Source organism: Bidens hawaiensis, unplaced genomic scaffold (assembly GCF_021521415.1).
Source record: "Bidens hawaiensis isolate Kalapana, Puna unplaced genomic scaffold, B.hawaiensis_p1.1 tig00013806_1, whole genome shotgun sequence".
Taxonomy (NCBI): domain Eukaryota; kingdom Viridiplantae; phylum Streptophyta; class Magnoliopsida; order Asterales; family Asteraceae; genus Bidens; species Bidens hawaiensis.
In genome coordinates, this window is record NW_027492180.1 from 155,123 (window position 1) to 170,179 (window position 15,057).

Genomic DNA, 15,057 nt, shown 5'->3' on the forward strand with positions numbered 1-15,057 from the left:
GAACATTGGACTGGGGGGACTTGAAGAGGTAGGTCCCAGCAGAGCCCAGTTGGACCCGCAAGACTCACCTTAAACAGGGACGTCTGCGCAGAAACCAACTGGATCCGCAGGACCAACCATGCTCAGAGACGTGACGTCCTTACGCGCAGTACGCAAGCTGGTCCCTCAGGAAATGCCTCCCAATGGTGAAGGACTCCGCCTGTCCCCGCAGCCTCGGATACAAGCCATTAGGGAAGGCCACCCGCGCAGCAAGGCTACACGCACAAGGCACTTAGCTCTCAATCATTCAGTGTCACCTGAAGGAATGAGCGAAGCCGGGAACAATCCCGCACAAGGGCGGGAGGGGGAATACTCCCGCCCAAATAAGCCAGTCCGTATGATACGGGATCTTCTGTACTGTACCTGACGAGGTATGGGAAAAAGATCTGACTAAAGATACGACAGCTTATGGACAACAGTATGGCGAGCAGCATGCTCCTACACTGTATGTCACTATTAGCCGCTGCCTACTCACCAACTCTTGTCTTACCACGTGCGTAGCCGGCAGTTGGTGGAAAAGGAATAGTATACAGCAGGCCTGGTCGCTATCAGCCGCTACCTACCCACCAACTACCAGCAGGGCACGTGCGTAGGCTACTGTTGGTGGAACAGGAACACTGTTGCAGCCGGCCATACCTCCTTGGAAACCTACCTTCGGCTATAAATACCACAAATGGTATGACCATCTCATCTTATCACATTATCATCATATCTTATCTTATATCATCATATTATACCTGATATCTGCTCTAGCAATCTCTTAATATACTTTTATATTTAAAGAGCAATCTAGTCTGATTCTCACGCCGGAGGGTGGTCACAAGGAGGAACCCCCCCCCCTTCTCAGTGACGAGCTCACGGTGTCTGTTTTGCAGGTTATCAGAAGAACCATCTTCTCAGGGTCCAACCCCTCGTGGGAAACATCTCTCTAACCCCCAGGTTACCAGTAATCTGTCCGGGGTCCGGTTAGTGTTTTTTCATATGTGTTTTTGATGGGTGATATTGTCCTTAAATGGTGATCTATAACAAATAAAGTATTGACATGTGTCAACCCACTAACCCACATCTTTCTTTAAATTTGAATTATGTTTACGAGTAACAGTTTATTTGCGTCATTTTTGTATGGAGACAAATGAAAATTTTTAAATAAAAATAGCTCTTTAAATAATTGGTTTTATAAATAATTAAGTCTTTAATTTTTTGAAAATTGAGTTTTTGGAAATATAAAAACACGGCCTACATTGCTTTGAATTTTCAGTGTCTTCAAACTAATTCTTTAAATGATACATTAAAGATGTTGATTAATATGTTACTTGTGTGGTGGCTTACATTACAGGTGAAGTCTTTTGCTGATATGATAATTAACTCTACAATTCAAAGTTCAAATGATTATATAACATCCAATTTGCTTCAATAGTTCCAGGTATTTTTTTTTCTTGTTACAGGGTGTAATGTTATTTATCAATGTTTTTGTAAGATAATTGGTATAATAAAAAGAATTGATAAATATGTTGTTTGCTCGTTGCTTAAAATGCCGATGAATAGGTTGCTGAATATGTGAAGCTGGAAAAGTTTTTTTTTTTTTTTTTTTGCTGAATTTGTGGAGCTGAAGAGAGAGACAATGGAACTTCAAAAATGCCGGTGAATAGGTTGCTGAATATGTGGAGCTGGAACAGTTTTTTTGCTGAATTTGTGGAGCCGAAGAGAGAGACAATAGAACTTCCCTGAATTGCCCCTTCTAGAAGTTTTTTATGGGGTTTAAAGGACTAAGATTTAATCCTGTAGACTTTGAATGGTGAAAATGAAGCCAAAAGTTAGTTTTGAATAGAAGGGATAATATATTATATAATTAAATTACTGGTAACAGTTTTGATAAAATCCATAAGCACCTAGTTGTGTAAATCTAAAAAAATTCCATACCTTGGTAGATTGAGTGTGATAGGGATCTGAAACACAATAGAATATAATAAAGTTTCAATTAATAAACAGGTCGTGCTATAGTTGTACCAAAATTAAACGTGTTAGACCCACCGTAGTGGGGTGCTTCCCACCCTCACGGCCCCCATAGTGCCGGGAACACAGCCCCCGGGGCGCTATGGGAGCTTTTGGGGGGGGGGACTTTTCCCACACAGCGCCTAGTCTCTCCCTTTTTTCCATCTTTTTGGTCAACATGGCCATTGATAACAGCTACTTTTAAAAATAAATAAATAAATTATTTTCCTATATTAATAACGGACATCTAAACTTTCTAAAACAATTTCTACAAATTCTTCACGCTTTTAAACCCTCTCTACAAACTTTCTATTCAAAACACCAACAAAATGGATTCTCTCTTTTCTTCCGACATAATTAATCAATATTTGCAAAATAACAAGCACACGACCGATGACAAGGCGGAGGAGGAGGCGGTTACAAGTGCAGTTACGCTTGCGACAAAGTATATGCAATCTGTTTATTCTCCTCCTCAACTGGGCTTAAGAAGAGAATATGTAACGCCCGTAAATTTCGTTAATCGGCTCGATCGTTTATAAATGTTGGTCAAAAAGCCGGGGTTTCATCTTTCTAATTTAAAGCCTTGTAATATGTTTTAAAAAGTCCGTTTGTCCATCCTTTTTCCCATAACATCCCCTCTTACGACTTAAAGTATTATATTAGTATGTAGCACCCGACATTTTCGTTTATCGGCATGCACGTTGTAGAGTTTGTATATTTATCGGGTTTGAACCGGCTTACTTCGGGGACCTCCTTGTCATACCCGTAAGTTGAATTAATTGACTTTCCACCCAAGTTGCTACACACTTCATACTGGAGGGACTAGAGTGTAATTTATTTTATATCATAATATTAAAAAAAGTGTTGGGCCTTGGGCCAAGTGTTGGGCCTTGCGCCAACGTGTTGGGCCTTGGGCCAACGTGTTGGGCCTTGGGCCAAAGTGTTGGGCTTGAACGACCCATTAGGCAAGAGTGTTCTTACGATCTAGTTTAGTAACGCGTTGTGTACTATTTACAGGCCCTTACTTGTGAGTGTGCACTTAGGGATTTCCTAGCTCGTTGCAGGTGTTCGATCGATTCCAGGTGAGTTCATGATGCCCTTTTTTACTCTTTTTACGTTTTGGGCTAGCATACACATCGAAATCCAATTTTATACGATTTTACCCGTTACAACTATTTGAATGGTACTACATGGTCTCACTCGTGATTGTGCATTTTGAAAGTTATATTTGAATTATTTTATATGCTTTAGGATATTTTAGACTCGTTTATGGTCTTGTATCCTTTAAGGTTACGTACATTATTAATGGTCTAGACTCGAGGATGTTAGTAGACTTGGTAGTAATTGGATATGAGTAGACCTATTTACTTAGTTCCCATATGCGATGATATATATATATATATATATATATATGTATGTATGTATGTATGTATGTATGTATGTATGTATGGAGGTATGTATGTATGGGTATGTGTTACCTTATAGCCTACGGTTGTGTGATGATATTTAGTTCCTCGTGACTAAAAATGATGTGAGTAGGCTTATTGATGTGTGTGTGCATGGTGATTCACGGCCGGGTCAAATATATTACTCGGGTTGTACCCATGGTTGAGAGGTCCGTGTGACGTGATTATTATTTTGGCGGGTCAAATATATTACTCGGGTTTTAAAATCCCGTGGTGAAGAAACCCGTTGGATGTTGAGCCGCGATCGGGTCAAATATATTACTCGGGTTGTACCCGTGGTGGAGAGGCCCGTATCACGTGCTTGGATGTGTGAGCCGAGATCGGGTCAAATATATTACTCGGGTTGTACCCGTGGTGGAGAGGCCCGTATCTCGTGCTTGGATGTGTAAGCTGTGACCGAGTCAAATATATTACTCGGGTTTGACCCGTGGTGGAGAGGCTCGTGTCACATGCTTAGGTCTTACCGCGTCCGGGTCAAATATATTGTGGTGGAGAGGCCCGTGTACGTGTGTTCGACGATGAATGTATTACTTGGTGAATTGTATTATTTATTTTATTTTATCCTCTCTATTATTTATAACTATAACTTTGAAAACAAGTATGAATTATTGTTTATGAAAACTTGAACTCACTCAGCTCTAGCTGACTTTGTGTGTATGTTAGATTGACTTTCAGGTTAAGGAGTGGATGTTACCGCTTGGACGTGCTGGATGCTACTCGGAGTTGAAGGCATTTCTAGACGAGGACTTTAAAATAAAACAAACACTTCACTTTGTATTCAGTTTTGGGATTTTAGATACTTAACTTTTTCCCACTGTTTATCATTTGGTATTTTTCCGGTTTTGAGAATTTTAGATGCTTATGAATTTCCGCTGTTAAATTACTTTGAAATGGTTTTAAATAAAATGAAACGTTTGGTTTCAAATTTTTGGGGAAATTGTGGATGTGATTACCAACTGTAGGATTCCCAAGATTCGGGGTCTTACAGAATATATTGAACGAGACCGTAAGGGCGTGAATAATCGTTTGATGGAAGACTACTTTGTTGACTCGCCGAGATACAAGAATCCGAAGACCTTTAAACGTCGGTTTCAGATGTCTAAACGTTTATTTTTACGCATTTTCCATGATTTGGAGCGCTGGTATGATTACTTTAAGCAAAAACAGAACGCACGAGGGATGTTAGGATTCACCACTATCCAGAAGTGTACGCCATCGTTACGCGTTCTCGCCTACAGAAACACGACCGGTATCAACAACGAGTACTTAAAAATGGCGGAAAAACGACACGAGACACCTTGGAGTATTTTTGCCAATGTATTTATTAAACTTTTAAAAAAATTATATTGCATTTATTTTAAATTTGTTTATTTAATAATTTTAATATAGGCATAATACAACTATACGGTGAACGTTATCTTAGAAGACCCACTTGGCACAACCTACAACATATTTACTCGGTGCATGAAAGGGAACATAGTTACCCCGCATGATCGGGAGTACAGATTGTACGCATTGGAAGTGGTTTAACTGTCCAACTGCATGGCGAGGTCAATATACACGTGGTGACTAGAAAATACCAACGTTGAGTCTTCAAGCAGTTGCTTCGTACGACCTTTGGGTTCAGTCGACCTACTTTGGCAGCCTAGGTCCAACAACGACATAAACGTTTTGGAGGCTTCGCCCGTGGTAGAGGATTACATCTCCGCTACCGTACCAGTCGCATCGTTTTGGGCTAACAATAACTACTACCCACACAAATACTATTTGGGAGATGGCCGGGATATATCCGGAATATTCTATGTAACATTCATTACTTTTCAAACCCGAAAATCCGACCCATTTCGAATTTTTGGTCTTTGTTTATAAAGAATATATAAAAATATATATTATTATATTATCAAGCTTCGTTTCAATGTATTTTTGTTCATCGGTTATTATTAATATAATATTCACGAGGAATTTCGTTTATCGTTCGTTCGTTTCTTTCTTTCGTTTTTCTCAATAAACGAAACTCCGGGATTTAAAGTTTTAAGTTTAAGTTATTCACAAACTATTCAGGCATAATACGAAAAAAATAATTCAAGTTAGATAACTACTTTCGATTCATAAATTAAAACATTCCAAAGTCCAAGGCTTATTTAGTAACTTATATTTAAATTCCGATTTAATATAACTTTAAAGTACAGGGGTCAAAAATGAAAATTTGTTTAAATTAAATTATTATTATCATATTAAACTAGATATCCAGCCCCCTCCCCCCTTTGTTCAACCCCCGTTTTTCCAGCAATAGACCGGCGGCGGCGACGGGACTCCAGAACCCATAATCAAGCCGTAATTCTCGTCGTTTGATCCATTTAAAATATTATAACACTTTAACCGACAATTTTACCCGGTAATCAATACTTTAATTATATTAAAACGACCATTCACCGTCAATTCAGCCCATATGACCGCCGGACTGTTAGTTCGGTAATTAACATCAAAATTTTCCATCTCTTACAATTCGGCTATAAATAGGACAATACTCATCCTCCTCGACTCGCTCACACCTCTCAATCACTCTCATTTTCTTTAATCTGGTCATAATCTTAAGCTCAACTTCTGTCTCCGGCGAAGCTTTGTTCACCGTCAATAAGTAACCATATCAGGTAATTGATACATGAATTATGATAGTTTTAAGCCATAGATTAAAAACCCTAACTCAATTTCATCGAACATTGAATTGATTTGACAAAACTGAATTCTAGGGTTTTGGGGAAGAGGATGAACTTGGGATATATTAAATATTTTCTGTTCGTGTCAGTTTTCAAAAATCCAAGGTGGTCTAGTGGTTGTGTATGCCTACCGTGGTCATAGGTCACTGCATGCCTTTTTATTTAATTTTTCTTTTAAATCATTTATATAAATTAATATATATACCATATATATTTATAAATCACTTTTTTTAAATCAAACATAATTATTTTTAAACTATAAACTTATATATATCATCTTCACTTAAAGACCAATCTTTCAAAACCCGTCAAGTTCTCTTTAAACCCGTTTAGCATTTATATATTTATTTATTTTTCGTTAGACTTTATAATCCGTTAACACTTTCGCTTTCTAAATAGAATATACCGTTAACACAACATTTCGTAAATGTTATAATATTCAATCTTAGTATTAATCTTGTCATTAAAATAATAATAAATCGCGAACCCGTTAATATAAATTCGTTCATTTTAAAATCGTTAAGTTTTAAATCATTTGTTTAATTCGTTAACTTATATTACATTAATTGTAATCGGTTAACTATAAAATTTGTTAGCTTGTATTTCGTAAACCGCAATCCATTTGTTAACTTACAATCCGTTAGCCTATGTTCGTTAACTATAAACTTATAACGTTAATTCAATAATTTAGTTATAATTGTTTGAGATAAAATTCTCATTTAAATCCATACCTCAATTTTTCCCATGTTAACAATAGATTATTAAAGTTATACTATTAAAACAATATAGTTTGCTATAAATCCCGTTAAAATTAAATATAATATTATAATGCCATAAAATGCTAATAAAATATAGAAAAATAGTGCAGTATCCCGTTAACCAAATCTATATAGTTTTTTTCAATCCCGCTACTTAGATTTTGTTGCATATTAATTATAGTTCGAGGAGTTCAATCGTTTCGGATTGTTTAACGCACTTTTGGTTGGCTTTGGTTTCGTTATCATGCTTTCGGTTTTCATTGCAATGCTTATCTTCAATTTCAAGGTGAGTTTCTCACAACCCGTTTTTAAACATTTTCATATTTTGGGGTAGCAAATGTATCTATTACAAATTCAAGTATTACGATTTCGATTACAAACTACAATTCACTATATGGACTTGTGTGTTACTTGGTTACTTGCTCGAATTTACTTGCACGTGGTAGCCTCAATAAGTATGATCATAAGCCCCCCTTTTAACTTAGGTCCATTTGCATCGAGTGGAAAAGGGCCTCATTATCCGAGTACGTTGGTTGTTACCAACTGGAAAAGACCTTACTTGCGTGATTACCCTAGTACGTTGGTTGATACTAACTGGAAAGGACTTTACTTGCTCATTTATCACTTGTCCATGAATTGTATGATTTTTACGTATTATATCAAACTGTGGGAATCTCACCAGCTATGTTCATAGCTGACTTTATTTATATATATGTTACAGGTGTAAAGATACGAGGATGAGAGTTAGAAGACACATAGCATGCCTATAGGATATTCAAAGAACAACTTATCATTTGTTTATTTATTTGTTACAACTTGTATTATTTGATAAACTTGTGTTACATGAAGATTTAAATGAAATAATGTTATTATGGTAACATAATAGTGTCACGAGTGTTTGAGCAATCTGTACGTCACACTCAGGCGTTTTCTGCTTTAGCCGGGGTGTTACAGTCTATTATTTTCAAAATGTTTAGACACCCGATGGACGAAAAGAGAAACTATTTTAAGAAAATATAAGAGTCTTCGTGTAAGAACATCGAGAGGTATTTTGGGGTTCTTCGCCAACGCTGGCATTACGTGAAAAATCCGTGTCGAGCATGGACATTGGAATGAGAGATGCTATGTATGTGTGTATCGTATTGCAAAACATGATTCTAGAAGAAGAAGGGAGAACAATATGTCAACATTATATATCGGAGAATGTCTAACAACAACAACCTTAAGCAACTATGGGGGAGATGGCGCAGAATGCTTTGTAAGGCCCCATTCCCGGAAGCCCTACTTTGGCGTTGGATTTACTCATAAACACAGTTCCAAAATCAGAGTTAATAAAAAACCTTTCGCGAAATACATAATATTAAACATTCTTACATAACATAAGTGCTTGTTTTTAAACAAAATACATTAAGTCTTAAAAGGTAACGTAAATGACACGTGAATCTTCTTTTCTTCGATGCCAGTCTTCACTTTGTTGCCACGTGTCTTCCCTCAAGCAACCCGTCGCATCCTATTCACCTGCGTGCATACTAAAAGTCAGCTACGCTGAGTGAGTTCTAGTTAATCAATTAACATACAATACATTCATGTTCTTACTCATATGTGTCCGGAGATACGTATTTCGGACTTTACTTACTATTACTTCTTTCATTCTTGCTTTACATACATACATTCATTCATTCGTGCTCTCATACTTTCTTTCTTAATCCCCTATGGTATAACATAGGCTACACCATCTCTACCATCACAGATATTTTTAGGGTCTGGTCCCTTCTGTCTCAGATATTATTAGGGCCTGGTCCCTTCTGTCTCAAATATTATTAGGGTCTGGCCCCTCTGTCTCAACTAACCATACAACCATACCTGTCTCTTCACTCTTTCATACATTTATTTTCATACGTGCATACTATACATATCTTCTAATCATGTATATAAATATATATATATATACATACATACATATTCATTCGTATAAACATTCTATCATAACATTCAACACTTAATCATACATATATCATACGCCTATCATACACTCTCCACTTAAGGTAAGTGTATTAACAACTATCACATTGGGTATGCACACAGCCCCGAAAACATAACAGATAAGGGGCTAGAAACTCACCTGGAGTCGGTTTCTCTCGCCGTTGATGGTAATGCCATTCTTTAGTTGTGCACGGCTAACTGTACAATACATTACGCGTGTCAATTATCTGTTACTAGTATCTCTTATATCTATGCTAATGAAACCCTCAGCTAACGGGGGTCATGGAATTTCGCATGGAAGAATTTCTCTTCTCATGGAATTTCTCTTCTCATGGAAGAATTTCTCTTCTCATGGGAAAAATCCATTTTTTTACATATCTTCTTTTTTTTTGCCATTTTAAAGCTATTTTACTCAGTGACTCTTTATTAGAACCTGATTTTACCCTCTTTATAGGTTTTGGGTTGTACCAACTTTGTATACCCGTGTTTTATGAGGTCCGAACATCAACTTTTTGTCCTATAACATACCCGTGAGGTTATAACTCACCAAGTTTATGTTTTTCTTACATTTCACAGCCCGATCTATCATCCTATCAGTTTGCATGTCGAAACCGACTAAAAACTTAACCATTTAAACTGAAACCTACCTTTTGCTTCGAGTTCGGTTCGGATCTGAGACGACTCGAGGATCTAGACGTGATTCTTGTTACTTGAAGACGCTTGAACACTAAAAACTTCCTTACTTTAACCCGGATTTGGATTCGGGTCTTGAGAGAGAAAGTGTGTGCTCTTGAGTGGGTGTGTGTGATGAAAGGAAAGAAAAGTGGTGAAAGGAAGGATGGGTTGGATTATATATATAGGGGCTATGGGCCCCACAACCCACTCACAATTCCAATTCTTATCCAAGCACTTCAACACCCGACTAACTTAACGACACGCGGTTAATAACAAAACTTTATGTTATTTATTATTTAACAAAAGTTGGATGTTACATGCTGATCGAATGCGTTCAAGTAAGATACATAATGCGCTTATGGGTGATTTGGTTCAACATGCTTGGTCGGTTTTTCAGCCAATTCGAGGCGAAGGTGAAAACCGGGGATGAGGAAGGAGACGAGGAAAGTGAAGACGAGCTCAACGAAGACAAAGACGGTGAAGAAGACAAAATGACGAAGACGAGTAATTTCTAGTTGTTTTTAATTTTAATGTAAATTTTATTTAATAAAATGTAATTTGGATTATTTTAAATAAAAAGAAAAAAAATAATGATGAGGTAATGATTGGAAGGGGCTCATATGTTAACGTGATGTCACATGCCGCACAACGTTTTCGTAAAGGCTCCATTCACTACAGATGGTCTTAATCTGTCTGTCTGAATCAATGTTGATTTTTAGGATACATGTAAATATATTTATTGAATTCAAATTCATCGTTATTAACTCAGAAATTTGAACTTGTTAGCATGACATAATTAATATAAATTGATTAGTTATAGATAAATAAGTCAAGATTATCATAATCTTGCTTAATTTGACCAAACCTAGCCGTCTGTGTTAAATAAAACGTAAATAGGCACCTGTTCTATTAATTTGGCAATTTTACTGTCAACGCACTAAGACGTAATTCTTTGACAATTCTATTCGATTGAAAAATAATTTAATCCCATCAAAGGAAAGTATGGCCACCATATCTCTAAAAGATTTTATGAAAATTGTCACTTTCTATAATATAGTCATTCAGGTCACTGGTTTTATAGATGATCATTCAAGTTTCAACTCTATAAAACAAGTTAAAAACCACTTCGTGTCATGGTTTCCTTCATCATTCAAGTCTCTAAAAATTTTGAATGGGTCATTATACTTAAACGAATTTACTTTTTTTCTTTTTAGTTTTAACACCACTTGTATGTGTCAATCTATGATATAAGAATATTTTTCATTTTGTGGTTGCCACCACTAATAATATTGAATTCGGAAACATAATTGAAAGAGGAAAATGTACATGATAATAACTGAATACTGAAAGACAACTAAACACTAGCATCAACATGGACAACTTGCATGCTCTGAATACTCAATGGGTTTCACCGGTCTACATATATATACATTAAATAGTTTGTTTATCTCTAACGGATACACACACAAAAACCTATAACAACATTTAGACATAAAAAAACATCAATCATTCAATGATCTTAATTTTCTCACAATCATTTTCACACCATTACCACCTTTCATGAAAATATATGAATTCTTCAACTGAAAGGTATAAACACGCCATTTTCCTTTATTGAAAAAGATAAAGTTTGTATGATACATATCCCGTGTGAATACAAGCTGTAGTTGGCGCTTATATGTCCATTAAATTTAAATATAACGTTGCAATGATTGCGAAATGGGTATAATATTATAGAAAACAATTCAAAACCATAGTAGTTGTATCTATAAGTTTTGTATGTTTAATTATTGAATTAATTAATGGATAATATATGGGCGTGGGTGGTGACAAACAAATGATCAGTAGACCGGGCCTCTCTTAATGGATAATCAAGAACGGGCGGCACAAATAAATATACATCATCACACGCTTTTTTTCGTCTTATTTTATACGATTTATTTAATATATTTCAAAGGTTTAGCTTTGGATAATCTCAACGCTTATTGGTTGTTTGGGCAAGTTTTTTTTTTTTTTCTTGAAAACCTATTGAGTGTATAACTTTGGTGCTTCTTTGCAAAAAAAAACATAAAACAATCATGGATATAATCGATAAAAGGTTTTACTTGGTTTCTTTAATGACAAATATCCAATTAGATTCTTTTTAGAAAATGATATTAAAATAGTATACAGTTGTCAATGTTTTAAAGAAAATGGTTTTAAGCGTTAAATAAAAATAAACTTTTAAACATAAATATTAAAGTTTGATAAAGTAAAATATTTTAGTTAAAAGGTGCTAGACACTCTTACATCTTATTTGGGTTTAAATTTTGATGTCAGGTGTATTTGTTTAGACATCTTATATGGGTTTAAATTTTGATATCAGGTGTATTTGTTTAGAGAATGAGTGTGTTTGGTTGAGTTTTTTAAAAAATTCTCAAATTGTCCTCTTTGAAGATAGAGATTAAAAAATAATCCTCAAATCCTCGTCCCAGAAATTTTCTGTCCATTTTGCTCGGCTGGAGTAAATTATTTAGTAAAACAAGTAGATTTAGCAGTCACTAAGATAATTAGATAAGGACGTGTGTCACAAACTAGTCGATGCTAGTTTATTCGAATCCAATATAGTTGCCCCTACCAAATTGAATCCAACTAGCAAACAACTCGTCGACCACGAGCTGCGAAATTGCTTTCGTCGTCGGCGGGTAGATTCCCTATCTTGTTGATGGCGAGCATGCTTCTAAACTCACAATAACCGGCTTAAAGATAAAGATACACCTTACGTCCACAATCAAACAGAATATACTCAGAAGCTCATTTTGTATCTTCCCACGTTCCACCGTAACAAACTACAATGTTATCAATTTCCTCCATTGATGTGTTGGTTCTGTACAATAAGAACAGAGAATGAATGGGAGGGGACGAGTAGGTTGTAGCAAAGAACATAGAAGCAAGTAGATTGGTATGAAATCTAATAGAAGCGAGTAAGCTTTGATATCAAAATTGTAGGACGGGTTGGTGCCACGCATCTTCTCTTAAGTGGCTATTGAATCTATTCATCTTGCTTTCGAATTTACTCGTGATGAGCGTTTAAAAGGAAACATTTGAGGAATTAAATTCACTTTGAAGAATTTTTCTTCAATCTCTCTTTTACAAAGGTAATGATTAGGCTCAAGCCCTGCAGAATGGAAAAAATTAGTCTTTAAAATAAAAGAGAAGAAATTTTAACCACGGCAGCGGTTAAATTTTAACCACGGCAGCGGCAGCGTTTCCTTACCTCTTGGAGACCTCACCTAAACCAATTCATATTCAATCCGCTTGCTTTCTTCCTCTAAATAAGATAATATGGAAGAAGATGAATACGCAAAACTTATCAGGAGGATGAATCCACCCAGGTTTACTTACATCCTAATTATAATTTAATTTCTATATCTATACATAACTGCTTTCACTATTCATTCATTTCCTAAGTTTGATTTATTCATTCATTCTGTCAGCTGTTTACTTAATTAATTAAGCTTTCTTTCTTTTCTTGATATTTTACTTTGTTTCTTCTCTTTTCCTATCTATTTTATTATTCTTGCAGAGTAACAATCGACAACACTTCTTCCCCAGATGCAACAATTATCCAGCTAATAGTAATACTATGCCTAATTTCACTTTACTCGCTTTTATCTTTCAACTCATTGGTTTGCTATTTTAGGTTGAAAGTGTTAATAAGCATGGTATTCTATTGGAAGTTGTTCAACTTCTCTCTGATTTAGATCTCGTTATCAAGAAGGCCTATATCTCATCCGATGCCGGTTGGTTCATGGATGGTACTATACTATGCTGCAAAAAATAACTAACTTTCTGATATATGGTTGCTATCTGATCCTAAGTTTGTGATTTTGACATTGTTCAATGTTATATACCGTGGCGACGGAAGCAAAATTCAAGATGAAGGGGTGATTAATTATATAAAAAGGGTAATTATGTGATTTGACTCATTTGAGATTACATTTAGAGTACAAACTTGAATATGGTGTCTATCCAGGTGCTTGAAACTAGTGATGCACTAATTTATCCATCACTGAATGGTTCAGTTGGTTTAAAGCCATCTGAAGATTACACATCCATCGACTTGGTTGGAACCGACAGACCAGGATTATTATCTGAAGTGTCTGCAGTTCTAACAAACCTTGGTTGTAACGTGGTCAATGCTGAAATATGGACCCACAATGCCAGAGCTACAGCCATGGTGCATGTCACGGATGAAAAAACAAACCTTGCAGTTGAAGACCCGAAAAAGCTTTCGACTATTAAGAAGCTTCTTTGTAATGTTCTTAAGGGAAACAATGACTTGAGGACTGCAAAAACGACACTTTCAACCCCTGGTTATATGCACAGACAGAGAAGATTACATCAGATTATGTTTGCGGAGCGGGATTATGAGAAGGTTGATAAAACAGAACAGGAGGAAAAAGAAAGTGGATTGAAAACACAGGTTACTGTTGTTGATTGTGCTGAGAAGGATTACACGGTTGTTACTATGCATTGTAGGGATAGACCGAAGCTGCTGTTTGATGTTCTTTGCACTTTAACTGATATGCAATATGTGGTCTTTCATGGAGTGGTTCACACAGGGGACATGGAGGCTTTTCAGGTACCTAGTTATTTGTTAAATTTGTTTTATATTCATTTCTATTAATTTTTTCATGGATGTAGGAATATTATATTTGACATGTCGATGGGAGCCCGGTAAGCTCAGAAGCAGAGAGAGAGCGTGTTATGCACTGTCTTGAAGCTGCAATTGAGAGGAGGATGTCTGAGGTATAGTAAACTCACATTAATATTTTTTATGCAATTTAAGGTGACTCATTTATGTTTTAAAATATTTTTCGGTTGTACCCATTTTTCAAATATTACTTGTTTTATGTAGGCACTAGAGCTAGAATTGTGCACAGCAGATCGTGTTGGACTCCTTTCAGATATAACGAGAATCTTTAGAGAGAATAGTTTGTGTATAAAAAGAGCAGAGATTTCAACCGAAGGTGGAACAGCTAAAGACAAATTTTATGTAACAGACATGACCAGTAACAACCCAGTGGACCCGAAAACAATAGATTTTATTCAAAGTCAAATTGGTGAACAAGCAGCATTACATGCTCGTTGGAATTCTAGTCGATCACCGCCTGAAGAAACAACAATGAGCTTTCTGTTTGGAAGTTTGTTTAAATGCCGATCGCTTCAAACTTTGAAACTGGTCGGATCCTACTCTCGGTATACATGATATAAATATAGGTGAAGAAAATAGTACATGTACAGTTTAGGTTTGTATTTCCAGCTGATGCACAAAGCCTGATACAAGGAATTATTGTAAATATAGTCGCTCAGGTGTTGTAAATCATATTGCGACGCGTGTACAGTATCTTATAAATATGTACATAGACATGGTACAGATTTTAT

General features: G+C 36.0%; 1 pseudogene across 1 annotated transcript; it reads left to right on the forward strand.

Annotated features, from left to right (window-relative positions):
* The first annotated feature begins 13,630 nt into the window (after window positions 1-13,630).
* LOC143545015 (ACT domain-containing protein ACR6 pseudogene) lies at window positions 13,631-15,057 on the forward strand (annotated as a pseudogene). Its single transcript, XR_013137352.1, has 3 exons — window positions 13,631-14,254; window positions 14,317-14,421; window positions 14,531-15,057. The product of XR_013137352.1 is annotated as an ACT domain-containing protein ACR6 pseudogene (transcript).